A 20,867-nucleotide genomic window follows, 5' to 3' on the forward strand; every position below is an offset into this window, starting at 1 on the left:
TAAGGAAATATTTCCACTGTTTGCTCCTCATTTTTAATTATTTGAAGTGGCAATGGCAACAAGGTAATTTTAGACAGCAATTAATATGAATGCAAGCAAATTACTTCTTCCCTTGTTTTCCACTTTTCTATATCCAAATTGTTTCTATTCAATGCTAAGCGGAGTGTTAAAATCGTGAAGATTCAGAGGATGAGAAGCGTCCTCTCCTATCATCTCCTCTGCCTCCCAAAACAGCCTCCCCTATCATCTGGGCCTTAACACAAGCACAAGACTGATGATCAGGGTCACCAGATTGAACTTAATTTATTTCCAGGCAAGGGTATAGGTATCTTCAACTAATCCCTGCAGGGTACAATCAGGGAAGAGATCTTAGCACAATCCAAAGGTGAATGTATGCAATTTAACACATCTTTCACACTGGAGTTGGCTAGAACTCTTCTGGGTTGGAACACGCATCAAGCTATCATAAATGTTCACTCAAAATGTTCATTTTGCCCAGTATCTACAAAGGAGTGAATTGGGAAGTTGACATTACAATAAGCTAAACAGATTCCATCAGTGCTAGTCATACTTCAGTAGACATCATTTCAGACCAATTCTTCAACTTTCTGATTGTGAAAATAAGTCCAGGCACAAGAGTTGCTACATGGGCATTGAGGCCTGCCTGATTAGAAACAACATGTGTGGCATAGAGGGCTCTAACTACAGAGCCTCCATACTTCCCAGATGGTACCTGATCTTAATAGTTAAAATCTAGGTCATTTCTTCAGTACACATTTATTTCTATTAATTTTCCATTTTTCACTTCTAGTAAAGTACAGTTTCTGCATTGGTGATACACTGAATTACATTCAGATAAACCTGTAAAACAGAAATCCCACTGTAGAGATCTTAATGGTAATTGTGCCACTGGTTTCTCTAAAGACTAAATTTTACTCTTGAAATACAGCATGAAATTTTATCCTGAAGATAACTTCAGGGCCTTTAGTAAATGCAGGTCAGATCCACTTTACTAAGAGACCAAGAATTTCATCTGCTTTGCAGATCTTTTACAACAGCACAACTGCCTTTTTTTCCTCCATGCTTTTTTTTTTTTTTTTTTTTTTGAGAAGTCTAGAATTAATGACATTTAAGGATATACTGAATCTCCTTTTAATCTCTCCTTTTAAGTTTACTTGTATAAAAGAGCATTAATGCCAAGGCCATTCTAATTTGAAATAGTTTAAAACAATCAAGTTCCTGAACAGTGAATACCATATATAGAATATTTGTTCAGTTGTGTAATCACTACTACAAAATTCATGCAGAATGCAAAAAATCTGCATGGCATGTAATAAATAATGATGCGTTCTTTGCCCCATGGGGGCAAACAGGGAATCCAATCTGCAACACTGCTGAGCAGTAGCTATTGTACTGTATTGTACTAATGTACTGTAGCTACTGAACTGCTCTTGCAACAGTCAGTGCCCACATACTTGTAACACCAAATTCATCTCAAGACACTCCTAAAGAACCTGTCTTGGGATGCCAAGAGACTTCAAAAAACTTGAATGAGCTCCTACAGCTCAACTTTGAAAAGCATCTATACCAATAGCAAACATCTTCTGAACCAAGAACTGCATACATCCCACACACACAGTATTTTACAGCCTCATTGCATTTACCTATCTGAGGGTTATGTATGTGATGCTTAAACAGGGAATAAAATTACAAACAGCTGGGACAGAAAGCTTGACTAGTTACTGCAAACATTTTCGAAGTATTAGTATTCCTTGCATAACATACTCAGATCAATTTATTTTTTTACTGGTAGCAGTGCCACTTCAGAGTGCCACTCACACCAGGTAAGTTTGCTATCCAACTGCAATGCACTACAACCAAAACATGTGGCCTATCAAATCACATGCATCATTGGTTTGCCACCCTGCTCAGGAAATGCTGATTGCAAGCAGCACTGATCAACTCCTGATCAAAGGTTCTGCTTGGTGCTGTACTCAGGCAGTGAGCAATTCCTAACCATCTGTCAGGGCAGATACAAGTACAAGCAAATGTTCTGAGTACATTTATATTTGATTAAAAATATGCAAATGCAAGTTGTTAAATATGTAATGCAAGCTGTAGGTGAGGCACCACCATTTTGGTACCCCTAATATGCACACTGCATATTATATGATGTCAGATATTTTAGTAATTAGTAACAAGGATCACGCAGGGTCACCTCTGTATTTGCAATCAAATGGGTTTTAGTCCATTTTGATTACTGAAACCAATATACATTGGAAAATTATTACTGGGAATTGCTCTGCTCGGGAAATCCTTGTAATTCTCCTTTTCCCCACTTCACTGTGAAGGAACAGGAGGAGATACTGGGGAGGATGAAAAGCTGTGGATTTCAGCTTCTGAAGTCAACACACTGAGAAGCCAACAGAAATGAAGGAAGTCTGAAGGAAGTTTATTGCAAGCATTCAGCAAACAATGAACATTTTCTGAAATTCTCCTGAATGCAAGGACACACATAAGGAGTTCTCCAACACGTTCACTTCACCGCTTAACAGCTGCGCTAACATTGCATGAAACCTCAGTGAGAAAATCATGCTCACTGCCACCTGACTCTCCAGTTGTCCACAAGTGGAGTTTCACACTCCTCCACCTGTAGATTAATCTTTGTTTTTTAAGTTATTAAGTAGAGCTTTTACAATCATGAGAACTCTAGGCACGTTCTAACAAGTAAATGCCAGGTGACTTCATAATCCCACACCAAATAATCCTACATTTATTACATCACTGTGCATTGGTTCTTTCAATGCCACTTTGTTTATTAAAAATACACAGACTTAAAACATCAAATGTTTTGTATTCAAGTTTTATAGCAGGTATAGCCATTCTGGTAAAGATACTGAGACTTAACCATCCACAAAAATTTCTGACAATATAATTTTTTTGTTGTTGTTATTCAGGAAGGTAGAAGTCCTCAAAGTCCTTCTCCAAATCACACATTTGCAAAGCAGCACAGAGCAGCTCACGCTGTCTTTCCCATGCAGTCAGCTGAAGTAAAGCAAGCAAGATTTTTGTGGGTTCCTCCAGTACATCTGGCTTTCTGGCAAGGGCAAAGAATCCCCTTACTGGCTTTGCCTAGAAATGTTTGCATAAATGAATTCAAGATTTTTTTTAATGATCCAGGCACCAATTCTATGGAAGAAAAAAGAGCAGTGCTTTACAGCATTGTTACATACCTTCTAATTTGTGTGCTCTGATATCAAACATACAGCTTCTTGGTCAAAACCAAAGCACCACTTTTTCACATTGCTATGCAAAGATACTGAATTCATAATACAAGAAGCAATTGACCTAATATCACAATAACACAGCAGTGCTACATGGTAGCATTCAGATATGTGGTTTTCCCTCTTATTCACATGAAGATCTCCAAAATATCAGTTGCTTTTCAGCATGCATGACAGCCATAAGCTGCAGCTGTGCTGCATTGAAAATTGACAATGCTGACATTAAACTGAAGGAGCTTTTTGAAGTAATAACAAAGGCACTGATTGCCTTCTTCCTAAATCAGAGGATTTTATGTTTTTTTAACATAAGAGAACAGAGCACAGTAACACAAGAGTGGGGTTGCCTAAAGTCCTGAGCCCAACCCTTGATTTATAATCAGCCTACACACCTCTCAAATCCTGCCCATCTCCCTTCCAGTTACTACCACCTACCTCTCTTTGAGAACACAAATTCACTTTCAAATTACCTATCATTTCCTCCACTAAATTTAACATTTCCATGAGGATTCTCCACAAATCAAGGATACTGATTGGCCATTCAGCCCTCAAGTTTGTGTTGTTGCATTCTAGTTGCTTGCAAGGCATTAAAAGCGAAGTAGACAAGCCATATCCAATTTTCACAAACTGCTGACCACAGCAGTGCTAGTAAAGACCTAATGGCATTGGATATACAAAGAATATTTGCCCTGCAATGAAGAAGAAAGTCAGTGATGGAAAAAAACATACTAGAGACTGCTTTCCTGAACTCTTAAACAATCTCTTATAACTGTGCCTTACACCAACTGAGCTTTGAAATATCCAAACAGTTGAATGTCATGAGACAAATTTCTAAAGGTATGCTTTTTAGAGCTGCATTCCATGCTTGTTTGTAGTAATTATCCAGCATTACTATTTTCACTCAGTGATGCATTATGCTTTCAGTTAAATAAAGACCTTTGAAATAGGTTGCAAGTTTTTAATGCATACATTTAAAGAAAAAAAGCTGCATTCACTAGGAAGGACAAAATATACCCCTGTATTCTGACCAAGATTACAGTTTATATATCTCATTCTCATTACACTGCACAGCATGAGTTCTTGCACCTGGGTGAAATCACTGAAGCTAAGTAGTGCCAAGCCCTTCACTTAAAGAGGTTAAAAGTGGCTCCTTCAGTAGAATGAGAATGCTGTTGCATGGGTTTAAAGAAGTAGCCCATTTGTACAGGCATCACACCCTTCACATGGGAAAGTTGTTCTCCCTACAGTTTTAAGAACCAAAAAAAAAAAAAATTTAAGTACCTTGAGTCTTGAATCTTTGATCGATTGCTAGTGTTTTTGAAAAGGAAAAAGGTCTTTGCTAACAACGACTCCTCTATGAATCTAGAATGTGAAGAGCTGTTGCTTACTTTGCAATAAGGCAATACTCCTATCACTTTTATCCCTTGAGGAAAATAAAGCTTCCTTCTAACCACATGGACACTGGACAATTACAAAACCAGATTCAGAATGGCCAGCACTTAAGTGCAATTATGACATTTTGCCATCCTAGTATTATGAGGAAGACTTATGAACAAGAAGAAAAAGCCATGCACAGGGACATGTTCCATATGCAAACCGGAGAGCATTTGAACTCAGAAGACTGAGCTTCTTGCTCATGGATGTATTTCTTTTTTCCTTCTACTCAGGAAAAGGAAATGGAGATTTCATTACCACCAGCATCATGCTAAGATGCTGTAAAATATTAAAGGTGTAGTGGGTTTGATAAGTAACCAGAGATGTTTGGAATTATTTCAGTTAATTCACCAGAAAATAGCAGCAAATGTTTTTAATTATTTAACAGCGCCTCTTACCAACAAGAAAAAAAATCCACATGCAAAATGTCTTTATTATAACCACAGTCAACATGTGAAGAACACAGAAACAGTCAAATATACTTCAGCTTCTACTTTAGCAATGGCTTGATTAATACTTCCCTAAAATAACATGCGATTTCATTATGCCTTGCAGGTACTCATTATTTCATTTTGTAAGTACAATTATTTTTTTCATTCTTATTAGCATGCCCATTCTTGAAAGAGAATTTTAAAAAACATGTACGTACCAGAATTTAAGTCCACGAGGACCGCTAAGTGCAACAATCAAAGGTGACTTTTGCCTGTAAAAGCCCTTTCCTGTGGTTATCTCAGTGCAGTTGGAAGGGATATTTCAGCACCATAAGAAACAGATTTGCAGTTAGGCTGAGATTTTTTCTTCAGTTAAAGTGCATTAAATCTTGTTGGCAAAATTGCCCAGATTGTAGAAATTCAGCATCACTGTAAGTCAGCATTACATTACAGATCTTCTTAACATACGATTAAAACGGCATGTAAAGTTTGGCTTTAAAAAAAAAAAATGCAAGAGAAGGACAGGTGCTTGCTTCTTTAAATCCACATTCAGAGAAGAGAGGGTATAGAAAATAGGAGGGCAGAAACAAAACCCTGCTTTGAGATCCAGCAGAGAAGGAACTGGATGATTTTTACCCACTTTATAACACAGAAGATTACAGCACCATCATATGCACTAAAACAGAGATTGCTAAGGTGCCTCATTTGAATATGTTCTGTGGAGACAAAAAGAAAGGAACATAAGGAGTGGAGAATATCCTATCCAAATGGCTTCTTGCTGCAGGAAAGACGCTCGCTCTCTCATTGCCACTTAGATACAGAAGGTCTGAAGCAGTCTAGCTTGTGGCATCGTCTCTCTTTCTCTCTCTCTCTCCCCCCCGTGACTACAGGCAGGCTTGCTCTCTCCAGCTGCCTCAGTCTGTTGGTGCTGCTGTTGATTAATCAGGGATTCTCAAACAAAGAGCAAGCCTACCTTCGGGTGCGAGCAGGACTGCGGGGCTCCGCGGCGGCTGCAATCCGGCTGCCGAGCCGCCCCGCGCAGCCGGCATGCTAGCACCTCGGACAGCTCCGCCGCGCCGGGCCCATCGCGGGGCCGCGGCCGGGCGCTCGGCGCTCCGCTGGGCAGCGGCCTTATCTCCGCCGCACTGGAGGCTGATTAGCAAGTAATCCGGTGGGAAAGAGATCTGCGTGAACAGCACTGTAGCGTTTAGTCTATAGGGAGGAAAGAATATGAAGCAACACCCCTCCCCCCCTCCTTCTCCCTTCCCAAAAAAAGAAATTCTTCTTCCACCAAGAATGTGTAGGTTAACCTTTAGCCCGTGATATGGCTCAAGGAAATGAGTGGCCACTTAAAAGGACCATCTAAGCCTCAGTTTGATACCTCTATTGATGTATCTTTTGCACTCACCCTCACTGAAAAGCAGTGCAAGGCGCACAATTACTGCTGACGCAGATTAGGCTGCTGCTTGGGGAAGGAGGGGAGGAGCTTCTTAACCTCACCAAAACAACCTCCCACCACCTGCTCCCATTGCACGGGAACAAAACTACGCTCCTCGGACAGAATGAGCGTGACATTTACACTGCTATACTTATACTGATAAAAGATGTACGCTCTGGAATGAAGCATTCTGTTTGAAAAGCATCCAGGATGAAACTACACTGCTCTATGCTCATCGAGAATTTGTAAGCACAGCGCTTTGGAGGAAAACATTTCTTTTTTTCTGGACTGGAAATCTGTGTTACAGCTCCTCCTTTCAGAATACGTGCAGTTTTGCTGCCTCTCCTCTAAACCTGCAGCATGCACACAAAGCAAAAGCATTCACGCCCTGCATAAAAGCCAGAAAAAAAGGGAGCTGTCTGGATGCGCACACCCTGTTTCATTTTGCTCTGCCTCCTTCTCAAGTTACAGGCATGTTTCTTTTGCATAAATCTTGATTTGAGCGAATTTATTTCTAAATTGAACAACTTTTATTCCATTATTAGAAATTAACCTCACAGAATAAAGTCTTTTCAACATAAATGCATATTCACATGAAAAGCAGCATTAAAAAAATACATAAGACCTCACCTACAGCAAAAGAACTTCCTGCAGATTTACTAGCCCCAAATTGTAATATCAATATTACATCCCATCCAGGAGAACTTAAGTTAGCCGCCTAAGTACAGCACAAAAGTTGGTCACCTCCTTCTTGCAGAATTGGTCAACACTAATATTGAACCATAGCCTGAGGAAAGTTAGCTCCAAGAGCTGTCTCTTCATAAGTATCTCCTACCATTTCCAGCACCCCTCTTTCAGGCCTGTGGAACACGGTGGGCACTGTATGTACATGTAACATGTCCAAGAAAACATTTCAAAAGGATGCTTTAAGAAGAGCTAAAAAGACAAAAGAACAGGGTCTGAAGTTTTAGAATGCTGTTCTTTTGGTCAGGAAAAAAAGATCTGGAAAGGAAGTACCTGCAACATAGAAGAACTGAAGGCAGTCCTGGGAGAAGAAAAATCCTTCCTAGCCCAGGGGCTAGCCAACAGCTCTGCTTCTGATTTTTTCTCCTTGAAGGATACTTTGAGAGGAAGATCTGTGGCTATGCTGTAATTGGGGAATTCCTTCATTTTTGTCAATTTGACATTTCCATCATGCAGTAGCCTTTTATTTCCCCATGTTCTCCAAACTTCAGACCTCCTCTATCTCTGCCCCAAGTCATGCACCAAAAGAAAAGAAACTGTCTAGTGCAATTTCTTTCTGTGTTACTTTAACAAAGATCTCTGTAAAATCATTACAGCTTCATAAGTAATTTGAAGAACTACAAATTTCAATCCATAAGCATGAAACACTCAGGTAATGGGCATCTCCATGAATAACTTCATGGGTAGCTCTAACAGCCACGAGGGGAGCAGAAATCGAAAGAATGGTTTCTGACACTGACCTGGAAATGCAGCTAGCAGCTTCTTTTCCAAAGTACCTTTGCTCTTGGCTGTGTCTTCCCTGCACGATTAATCCCAGTAATTGAACCCAGAAGTAATCATCTTCCAGACACATTATTGCACATTTTGGCAGTTTCCGTGTCTTATCATTCTTGCACCAGTGTTCACAGGGACCACAGTTTCATCAGCTCTAGAAGAAAACACCCAATTTTTCTTCCAGTAACACTGTGGGAATTGCACTGGAGAAATAAAATGATCAGTCCAGGAAAATAAAAAGCACCTATAGAATCAATCACAGGATTTTCTGCATGGATTTCTTTCTTACATAGAAAATAGATTATTTGATTTATGTACACACACACACACACACACACAAGTGAGGAGGAGATATCACTTGACCTCTGGCTGCATTTTCACACTGAGAAAAGAGGAAGAAAAGTCTGCTCAGACTTACAATAGTTGCAGGAACAATGAGGCCAGGAAGATGGCTGTGGCAAGTAGTTTGGAAACACAACTATGCACCAGGAAGGAGACAGACCTCTGTGGGAGACTTCCTGGTCTCAAGAGGATGACAAGCCTTTTCAGGCACAGAGATATATATGACCTCCAGGCCACAGATGAAGAGTTCCACGACTAGAGACTGCTTAACAGAATGAAAAAAAGTTAAATTGAAGAGGAGATTTCATAAAATAGAGGGCTTAAATCTCAACATTTCTAACATCTAGCTATAATATTTACTCAGATGTGTCATGAATTCTTGTCTCCAAACTCTGCATCCCAATAAATAAGAAGAGAGGATCAAGAACAAGACCTTCAGTGCAGTGATCAAGTGAGAGAGTTATATCAGCCACTCTCGCCAAGAACAAAATCTTACCAAACCAAATCCAGGATAGGTAAATCTAAGGATTGGCAGTTTACCCACACTTACAAATGATGCTGATTTTGACTGATTAGCATGTTCCTTGGACAAACTAAGTTAACTGTGTCATGCTTCTTTCTCCTTTACTCTTGCTCCTTGCCTTCTGCTACTTTTTCCTGTTTCTTGTGAGCTTACTGTTGGTTCTCAGTTTCTCATGCTGCCAGTCTGCTTTTCTATGCCCCCTGTAATATGGATTCCTCATCCTCCTAACTTCTGGGCACATCACATAACCTAAGCCTTGTCTTACTACTATCCTCAACCTTTGCAAGCTTTATGTTTGGCTTTTTTCAACTCCAACACCTAGTACCTGGTTCTAATCAGTCTAATCAGATAGGACTAATTTAACAGTCTTAATTTAACAGTGAGACAATGGTTTCTTCACAAAGACCATCATAAATCTTGCATACAAGAGGCAAGGGAAATCTTGCATCTTGCATCCTAAATCTTGGTTTAACAATCACGATAGCGAGCCTTTCACTGAACATGCACATGTGCTCACAATACCTAACAGCTTCAGCAATGCCACGACCACAGTTGAAGAGTCTGCAGTAAGGACAGCTGAAGTTACAGTTTGAGCCTGCAGGCAGGAGGACGCTTTTCAAATACAAAAATGAAAATAGACACTTCTGCATAGATCATGCAAAAAGGAAGTTATTGGTACAGGAAGAAGAGCTGCTTAGCTTTTCATCTGGATTTAAAATTTGCATTAAATATTTTTAAATGGCAGTAGTTTAAGTAGGGTAACACACAAAACCGAGCGTCTTGTTTACTACATCACCTTCCTCTTTATAATCATAGTAAGCCTAAGGTAACTCTGACTGAATGCAAGCATGGTGCCACATGAGGAAACAGAACTTCTACTCAGGGAGCATAAAGATCAAGCAAAGTCTTCATTTTTAGAAAGCTACACAACTACCAGAGTTCAAAAATCACACTGCTGCCACCACCACAACCACCTGCAGAACTACATTCATAAGTGAGCACAGTGCTCATCATAACTTTGACTTTAGATGACTGAGATTTGGATTGTTCATACTCTTTACATCTGACTGTGATCAGCCTAAAGAAAGTGGAAAGCTATCGTATCGATTGCTCTTTGTAATTAATTTTCAGCATGATATGCTGGAAGACTAAGCAGAGTCTTCTAGGCAGCCTTCCCAAATTCTTTCAACCCATCTGCCAGGTCAGCTTAAGGACTCAAATCTGTTCCCCTCATTATTAAGTGCATGGAACTTCTGTGGTTGCTCCTTCTCCCAGCCATGTTTGGCTCCTCTCACCCTGTCCTCCCTTTCATGCACACTGCGCTACCACAAGTGTAACAAAGAACACACAGTAAAGGAAGCTCTCATTGCTCTGTCTTGGATTTGGTTCAGCTACTTCACATCCCTCAACAGCACTCTTTTACTTCCATACAGCACAATGGCTTGTCCCTACCATGGACTGACTATTCACATCCATAACATACATTTCTCTTACTCTGGCAAGATATTTCCAGCATACTGAGGAGGCTTCATCTAAAGGTACAACAGCAGAGGGTTCCCCAGTCATGTAAAAAGCCAATTAAAGTTAAATGCTTAATTGCCATCTGTGCCTTTAAGAAAGATCTCTTAATTTTCCCCAGTGATCATTTTTTTTTTTTTCACTTGGGACCAATTTTTGCTGTTATTGCTTAGGCAAAATTCCCATTGAAGTCCACAGGGAACTTTGCCTGAATACAAAACGGGGAGCAAAACCCTCTGCTTATTTGCATAGACCACAAATCACAAAAATCATTTTCCAATGCAAGTGATTTATCCTACGTGACAGTTGGTGCAACTGGGCTATTTTTAACCATAATTTGCTGTAAAATATTTCATTATATTTACCATTCAAGAGAAAAAACTCAATTGATTTTTTTTTCCTTAAACTGGATTAGATTGAAAGATTCTGGCTGCTTTCCAAACCCATTAATTACTAAATGGTACATTTTCAACAGAAATGTTAAGCTATAAGTAGTTCCTTCTAGAGCCAGTTTGCTCCTAGCTAAAATCAATTAAAGCTGGTAAAGATACATTTCTATGGTCAGGTCTCAAGTACAGGCAGCTGTATTTATAGTACAGTGAATGCTGGCAAATCCTCCAGCATGGATGGAGTTGTACTAGCTAAATTGTTTTTCTGTGTAACTCATAGAGGGGCTAAGTAGGTGGTTTTATTATTCTGGGATAAATCCAGCTGTGTCAGTATGCTTGCACTCTCAATTCGCTGTTTCTGCTATCATAGCCTTGATTTCCTAGCCCCAAAAAACACTCTATCCCATGGAGTGTAAAGCAATGCAGTTTAAGCTTGCTCGTCACCACCACACCCTGCTGTTCATTCCCATTTGTGTGGCCTTGCAAGGAACTGGGTCATGGAAATGATCCAAACCAGAAATAATTTGGGGTGGGAATGATAGGAAATCCAAAAAACACAAAGACCAGCATGTTCTTTTCAACCAGATCACTTCCTTACACAACACAATGCAGAGGGCACTGCACAGCGTGAGAATGAGAACCCTGCCAAAGCAGTCGGTGACTTTTAAAGTGAGAAGTCCTCACACCACAGACACCAGTGTGCTTCAGCTTCTGGCTGAATGACTCCACTGCCCACACAGCACACGTGCCAGAATTGTTGCACAGTGACTCGGCCTCCTGAAGCCTACAGGAACAAAATATCCTGAAGTCAGCAGGGGTGCTGACAGGCACTCTTAATTGTCTAGAAACTCCAGAACAACTTCTCTGACAAGAACAAGCAACTCCCTTGGTTAGTTTAGAACTGGCAGAGAAAGGCAGGTACAGTACACAATGTGATTATAAATGTAAGGTGGAAAGTGCTTTCTCTACCAGAGCAGTTGACAGCCTCCAGGCATTCAGATTTGTGTAAGCCAGCACTGTGGCTACCAAAACACAATCAAGGATGCTGTTCTGCTGCCCTCCTACCCCCAGCTATTTCTCTGGCCTCATGTTGGCACAATTCCTGCTTGGCCATGTGGTGAAGCAGATTGGGAAGCTGATCAAGCTGAGAACTAGCCTGGGATTTTGGCAGCACGTGGATGTTATTACTTATGAGAGGACCACCCTGCCTATGGAACCAGCAGGCAGCAGAGAGCCAGAGCAGCCCAGCAGATGGAAGGCAGGCCAGGAGGGTCTCATTCAGGAGCAGCCAACTTCTTGCTTTCCAAGCTACTTGGAGACTCAGTTGTGAATAAGGAGCTCCAGTGAGACCCATGGCATTTCTGAACTCTGCAAATAAAGCGCCTGGAAGCTCACAGAGCACAAAACTTGCTAAAGCAGCCCATGATAAAGAGCAGTACAAGAGATCTGGGAATGAGAGCTGGGAGGCAACTTATTTTCTTGAAGCATGGAGTCTCCTATCTGTATTCATTAATATCATCTGCAATTTGTTTCCCCCAGCACTGCAGGTAAGTCCCATCTAGTTAGGAAATGGGCACAGATGGGGAAAGTCAGAGTTGCTCACTTCAATAAAACAGAATTGGAACCATTACATAAAGGCATGGTAGAAGCTGAAAGTCTTAGAAAAAACCCTGTGAAGAATTGCAGTAAGGACTGATAAAATAAGAGAATCCTCTATTAAATCTAGTTTTGCTATGTACATGAAGATGGCATCTAAAAGTAAGTTGTTGCTACTGGCTAAATTCATTAAAGCATTCATTTTATAAAGAAATTAAGAGGCTATATATCTGTTCAGAAAAATAAGCATTACAAACCACAAAACCAAATATTTGTCAGACGTGTTTGCTTTCAGCATTCAATAAAAATCCGCATGGAATATTTGTTGCAATGTACATCAGGACTGCAAATGAAGGAAAGTTTAGAAGAAAAACTGTTAGCCTCTAGAAAGAGCACACACACAACATGACAAAAACTAGGGAAAAAAAGGAAGTGCAATATAAAAAAAAAGGTAGTTTGTGAAAACATAGATGATGAAGCCAAAGAAGTGGCCACAGCAGAAGAGGGAGAAACTAAGGATATGGAACTTCTTTGTTATTCTTAATGAGACAAAGATTGTCTCATTAATTTCTAGTGCTGAAGAAGTAGTGACCTGTGTGGAGGAGAGCAGCTCCATACAGGGCATTTTGGGCGGAGAGGAAGGCTAATTCCCAAGTACCCCATTCACATAGGCAGTCACTGCATGAGATGCTGGGTCAGTCCTAGGCCTCCTCATGTATCTAAGGCAGCCAGCAGTAGACAATCACTACACCGTGGGTCTGGCTCCAAGCTTGGAGAGCAGTGGGCAGGCAAAAGAGGGTGGCTGCCAGCCAGGAGCCACCAGCAGCCACGAGGCTGCCCTCACTAGTGCATGCTCCTTATGACCCAGCACAGGGATGGCAGTAAGTCATAAAGCATGAGGGGAAGTGTTATTGACTGAACAGGATGGTGACAAGGGCAGGTGTAGACAGTCAGCACCAGCAGACCTCACCCTCTGGTCATGGCCTAGCCAAGCTCCAAGGCAACAAGGAGCAGAACCTCATGTTGTTCGCATGGTTATAGGGATACAGGCCTTATTTTAGGTGTCTGTGTCTAGACGTAGCACTCCCCTCACCTCCTCAGATAGAAGGGGAAGAGTAGTTGCTCTCTCCCATCCTCATCTCCACAGAGAAACAGGCTGAAGTCTGTAACAATGTGCAAGTCACAGTAAACAGTCAGCTGCTCTCCCCCCCATCTTCAGACATAGCAATTTAAAGAAAAAAATCAAATTCTTCTAATTACTATGGAAACAATTTCCTGCAGGCACTGCATACATACACTGTTAGGAAAACTAGTTTTCTCCACAGCCACAGCTGGCTAATCACTGTATGTCAGTTAACTTAGTTCTGAGCCTCCCCCCCTCCCAACCAGCTTATTTTCTCAGAGAAAATATTGTGATCCTTTATGTTCTCTCAGTATAATAGCCATTCCTATCAATGGAGGAGCTAAAATTGCTACCACTCAGAAAGAAAGGAATGTAAATGAGGAATACCAATTAACCTCTTTACAATTAAAAATCTCTATCTATTATAGCACCCATTAGTGATACTCTAGTTAATGGTCTGTCAACATTTCCATTAGACCTTTTCCCCCTGCTCCCACACAGAACTAAATCCTAGCTAATCACCTTGAATATACCTCTATAGATTTACACAATAGACACATACAGCTCAAATTAGGCAAAATACAGATTCTCCCTTATCTTAAGCCATTACATTCTCCTAAGTACCTGTTTTCTAATGTATCGTTCTAAATGCTCTGTACTCCAAATACACTAAGTTTTACAGGATGATTCTCTCACCCCACTCTCCAGTGTTACAACTACTTTATGTAGCTAAGAAAACCAAACTGCAAGGACTTGTCCTAAATATTCACTGTGAAAACAGTAAGGTGAAGCTGTGTTCACAGCAGATTCCTTTCATCCACTGCATGCAATATACTTTGCATTCTCTCTATATATGTATTAAAAAAAAAAAAACCACTAGATGTGAGACAGTGGGCAACATTTTGTGCAACATACTATAATACCTAGAAATGGCAGGGTGAACTAAGGACAAAGCATCAGCCTTTATAGCTTAAGATCCCTTGGCGTCCTTATGGCCAAACCACATTCTCCACAGTACTGTAATGTAGTTTTTTGTGTGTCAAATTCATTACAAATGTATCACATTCATATATATTGCATTTGATAGTCCTTCCAACTCTCAAATATACTTAAGCATTTTATAGTGCGCTCATCATCAGCTATCCTCAGTTCAAGTGCTGGTTTACCAGGGAGGGTAAGCACCACACAACCAAAAGGAGAGACGTCCAACACAAATCATAAACTACAGTTTAACCCTTATTTTCACCGGCAGATTTCTCAGCAAATTTGCAATGGTACTGCTGGTTACCTGTATGCAGCTTGGCACCATTTTGAGCACTGAGTTTCCACACAGCAGTTTGCATATGCTACATTTCCCTGGCTTATTTTTGATCTTAAAATAGAGGATCAACAGCTCTTATGCAAGCTAATTAAATACATGTACACAGACTACCCCTCAGAAACAAAAGCTGCGCTATGCTCAGGCTTTTATTTGGGATTGCTGTTTGCAAATGCTAATTAGAGCAACTGAAAATGACTCACATTTTATATATTAAAGCTGATAAAATACTAGTAGGAAAAAAGCTGGCTTTTTTGGCTTTTTTTTTTTTTTAATAGTCTTTAGGCATGCAAATCAATGCTACCATATGCATAAATGCTAGAAATACTGCTTTCTGGCAGCCCTGCAGAGATGTCCTTAGTTTTAGAGACTAGTTAAAAATCACCATTCCTTGAATTCCTGGGGCTACTCCAGCTTATATTTTATGACAGAAATATACAGAAGTTTTTGTGATATCAGGCCTTTAGTACATTTTAAATACCCAGTTTGCTCACTATATTTAAGAATTTCCTTATTTGTGGCATATCTTCAATGTTAGTGTTTCTATTAACTACACCAAGTACTTATTGAACTAATCCCATCCAGGGAAGAACGAACAGCAGTACAATGGAAGCTACTGCTCACATCTTCCAGCGTAAAAGCATAACTTGCAAGAGGATCCCTCTAGAAAATGTGTCTGGCACCAATACAGGCCAGCCACAGAATTACACCCTTGTGTAAAATAGTCAGTACAACAGCCCCAAAGTACTACCTACCATATTTTGGCCATACATACCAATAAGTGATTTTTCTCCTAAATACTCAGCATTAAACAATACCAAAAATTGCACACAGCACTGTTCATGAATCAGAACTCTAGATTTAATAATGAGCTTTATACTGGAATTCTTCTAAGAAACCACAGTGAATGGGAGAAAAGAAATAAAGTATCCTTTTCCATCCTGAGTTTACATATTAAAGGCCAGTTTTCATTTTATTTTCTGAAAATAATTCAAAGCAAAAACAAAACAAAACAAACAAAAAAAAAAACCATGACCAGCTAAAAAAGCAGGTAATTAAAATCTTAAACAATTTTGCTGAAGAGGCACAAATTTAAGTGAGGCCCAGGAAGCCAGGACAACCTTTTGAAAAGGATAAAAATCAGGTCCAAGGAACATCTTTCATCGTAAAGATGGTGGTTGTAGATAAATGGGCAGAATTTACAGGCATTTCTGGGCTTTTATTTTCAGGAAGTTTAGGCATTTTGGACCACTAAAAGATCAAAACCGATGATTTATCAGCACAGCCCAGAAATTCAAGAGCGATTTGTAGCCCTTTTATTATCTCGATTAAGCACTCAAAATCTTTTCAAAACAGACTTAATCATATGCCTCTAACTACAAATCTACATAGATCAGTTCTGATTCAACACTCACAGTATGCTTTTCTGCTATGAAATTTCCCCCTAACTTACACATTTTGAAGGAATGTTAATGGCAGCGTGTTTTTCCTCCATTATCAGGAGAATTTTATATTACTACTATTTCAAGGCTTTCCAGTGACCAAAGAGAAATTTAAACAAATTGATGTTTTCCCAGAATTTTCTTCTGGAAGAAAAAGAACAACAAAAGAAGAATCAACAAAAATACCACAAGAAGATACCAATTGCATTGCTCTCTTCCATTCAGATCCTTGAAACACCAGCTTCAGGGTTCGTGACAAATTATCAGGCACTCTCCCACACAACATAAGTGGCTATATCAAGGCTTCCACCTGTTCTATTACAAAGATCACCAGAAACCTTCTGGGCCTCTACACAGCCATAGGGGGTGAACTTGACACAAAGCACACCCTCAATCTCTTGGCATGTTCTAAAGAATAAGAATGCAACGCTAATCCCATTGCTAAAACTGGCAACAGAAGGACAAAATGGAGTTAGAAGGTTTGCACAGCATTCTGCACAACTGATTAGTGTTGTGTTACATCCTTCAGACGCCTTGAGAAACCTTTCAAGTGATTACATTCCACTCTATAGAAGACTACAGTGTTGTATTTGTTTTTTCGCATCTGATGTTTAACTTGATTTATCCCCCAAATTTTGCCAAATCTCCCTGCATTACCTCACTTGTCCATATCGATGTGAATTCAAATCTAATGCTGCCATGCTCTTCTCTCACTGGGGTCCAACACAGACTTGAGCAAACTTGTTGCTTCGATGCAATATGAGAAGTATCTAATGGGATTCTTACTTCCTGCTTGCTAAAGACAAAGCTATTTTGTGAGCCTTAGCTGCCAAACACCACAGGAGTCAAACTCCTCACAGCAGTGAGCAGTAGAGCAAACTCCACTGAAACACCCCTGTAAAACAAGCATATAGACAGGAAGGACAGGTCCACTGAGTTTTATATCGCTAACATGTTTCTCTCACACAGGAAAAGAGCTAAGAAAGCTGCACAGGGAATCTCCAGATCTGTGTGATTGCCTGCTCATTGTTTGCTGAGCTTTGTTGTTATATTTATTACAGACTTACAGTACACATGAATACAGAACTGTATCAAGCCAGCACCTAGGAAGAAATTAAAAGGAAGCTACTTATGATGTTGTCACAGCTGTATTCACACACTGCTCAAAATTGGCACATCCAAGAAAAATACGAGTCTGCCCCTCTCCCTCTTTCATCCCCACAAGTCTCTAAGTTAAAGTGCACTGGCAATCTCAAATAGATACTTCTTAATCTTCAGCAAAAAGAGCCTTGAAGTTTCTTATTTCCATAATTTAAGCAGAAATCTAAGGACTGTTCTTTAGCAGGATTTTTTCTTAATCATTCCTGTGAGTCATAAATAGGATATGAAATAATAAGAGGTGACACGAACTCTATTCCAGAACAGGCACTCCAGAATGAAAGTGGCATTACTGCTTATCTTTTGCTTCTCATTATTCATCTGTTTCATGCCTCTTCATTGCCAAGATAGTTTAACATTTCTGATGCTTCATATTTCACTGAGGTTTAATTGCAAATAGCTTCAAGAGTGGAAGAAAAAAAGTGATAAAGACATGGGCTAAGGGATTTTTGTTTAAACAGTAGATGCTGTTGCTATACAATTTAAAACACATTAACTCTGAGGGGGGGGATAATACAGGACTGGAAACAGACAAGGCTGCTTCTTGATCTCAAGCTGATGGAGGCCAGGGTGAGAAAGGTTAACAGAACTATGGCAGATTTTGCATCCATCTCCCAATTGTTACATTATGTTATAGAGATCTCATTAGAAATAAGGCGCACGTGAATTGAAATGGACTGATTTCCACACTGAGGACAGTCACAGAATACACCTCCTTCTGCTAAAATAGAAGGGTTTTTACAGACATAAATGCAAATCGGAGGATTCTTCAAAAATCGGTCTCAAGAAATGAAGATAGCAATTATGTCTCCATCTAGATTAAAGATGAGAAATGGAAATTAACTGCAAGTGAAATGATAGATTCATACAAAAATACGAGCAACCAACTCAGGAAAGCTTCCTTCAGTGGTATGATGTATTAAAGTATAATATTTACAAAACAGTATGTGCAATGATGTTTTGATGTTGGTGTTCGACATGGAGTTACCATCACATTCTGTTACAGAAGTAGAGTAAGCAGACTACTATGACTGTCCCAAATCAAAGGGTAGAGAGCAATGACTTACCTGAGGACTACAAAAATCCTTCCCTGCTATGGACTTCCCATTAAGTTTACTCCTCTCACATGCCTTCACACACATTTAGCAATTTTGCAAAAAATCTTAACAGATTTTTCACTCTCCCATTCTTCCTTTAGAAAGGACCCAAAGCAGCATCTGACATAGCTGTAATATATAACTGGTCTATAAATATATTGCTGTAGGCAGCAACAATGACAGTGAAGACCTGATGGAAAGCCACCAGTCCAGCCCCCGCCACAATTCATTTCTGATCACGCCTTCCTTGCTCTCTCCATCAACAGGAGCAAGGTACACAGAACTACACCCCCTCACAGCCTTCCTTAAATAGACACAGTGACTTGCCAAAATGGTATCTATACTGTCTCACATGTCACAGAAGTTCATAGCACCATTGAACAGATGGGCCAAAGATGAAGGCGGCAAGGAAACCTGAAAGAGATGTGCAGAGGGCCACGCAGCAGTAATCTACAGTTTTAATTTACACCGTATAATTTTCTTTCCACATTTTGTATCACAAGTATTATCCTTTCAGTCTTTTAAACTCACTTATTATTCTCAAGGCTGGAAGAAGTGAAGAATTTCTGACAGCAACAAAGTACATCTGCAAACAGGTCCAAGTGAAGAGCATACAAAAAATAGAGCTCATGATTTTAGTGATCAGGAAAAACAGAAGCGGGTCTGACTGGAATGAAATGTGATCTCTTCAGCTTTCCACTCAACTCACAGAAAAGCAGACCATGCATATATTCTTCCCTCCCATTTTCATTAAGGGCCTTCTGAACCAAGAAGGAGAAGGCAGGTTCTGTTTGGGTGCCATCTACAAAGTTGGATCTCTAACATAACCACATTTTTAGTAGCAGTGATTGATGCTGTCCTAGTCCTCAATCACTGCCTTCAAATGCCTATTGACTATAAAAACAAAATGACATGGGAAAAATTAAAATGAAATTTTTCCACCAGAACGAGTTTCACAATGCAGGAACAACACAGCGGTCGCCTTTTACACAGCATATGAGAAATGTTGGATACCTGCAGGGAGGTACGTAGTTTGCTCCAGGAGTTGGATGGCTTCTATAGAAGAACTGGGTTTTCATCCTGTCTTCACAATGCTCTGCAGTTGGCAGTGTTATATGCTTATTTACACATGTGCTTCCCTGAGCTGTTGCTCACTTTGTACAACATGGTACCAGGCAACAAGGAGTCCATACCAGCAGTTGAAGGATCTTCAGTATGAGCAGAACCATAGGCAACAGTAATATTATTATTAGGAAACGCTGCAACACACTGGAAAGATTACCGATATCCCTGTCTACATGCAAAGCTTAATCAAAAAAATAAATAGAAATTGACAGACTGAGGTACCAATGCAGAAAGCCTCATTTCTTCTCCTGTCCAAAGGTAACCCCTATCACTTCAGGGCGTGCCATCCAGCGAAAGGCTGACCTTGTGTCTTTGATTTGGGACTAGAAGCAATACGCACAAATATTTATTTAAGCACATTTTCACTCAACTTTGATCTACTAAAACATATGCAAAATAAGTTCAAAGTTACCAGTGCAAAAGCAATAGAGAAAAAAGTCTGGCTCATAAACAAAGGACTACAGCTAAGTGTATTTAAGGCACATATGTATGGCTGAATATTTTATTTCAGATGCCAATATTGAGCCATCTGGCTTTCCTTGAGGCATTTCTTTTTCTTCTCTTCTTTTTTAAGACTCTTCAATAGCAAGGCATTAAAAGGAAAAAAAAAAAAGACCAGGTTCTTTAGTTTGAACCACTGCAGGCTATCAACCACCACACCACTGTTAAATCCACATTAAACATAACATCAGGAAAGTTTCTATTTTCTAAAACAGTCCTTCATTGTCTAAAATATTCATCCCCCTTTATCCCACTAAACATTAGTCCTAATGGCCATATGGCTGGACATTTATAATTAACAGCTTTTATCAAAATAAATTCACTGCTTTGAATTTTTAATAGGTTTTTCCATTAACAGTCCTCAATGAAGAGTAAAAAAAAAGAAAAGCTCCTTCTAAAATAATAAGAGAGCAGTATGAAGTTGTGGAGGTGTGCAGGCAGGAAGCAGTAGGCTGTACGTGACCTTGGCCAATCACCCTGAACAAGCACTGCGTACCTGCGCAGAAACTTTAGCAAAAAGCAGATAAAATGATGGATGAATGGAAAAGAATCCCAGATTCCAAACCGTGGACCTACTGCTTGTACAGCACTAGGAATCTGCTAGTTTGAATCGGCCTTGGAGAAATCTGCCCC

The sequence above is a fragment of the Lagopus leucura genome, unplaced genomic scaffold (genome assembly GCF_019238085.1).
Source record: "Lagopus leucura isolate 7727_CA_CO unplaced genomic scaffold, USGS_WTPT01 Super-Scaffold_100021, whole genome shotgun sequence".
Classification (NCBI taxonomy): Eukaryota; Metazoa; Chordata; class Aves; order Galliformes; family Phasianidae; genus Lagopus; species Lagopus leucura.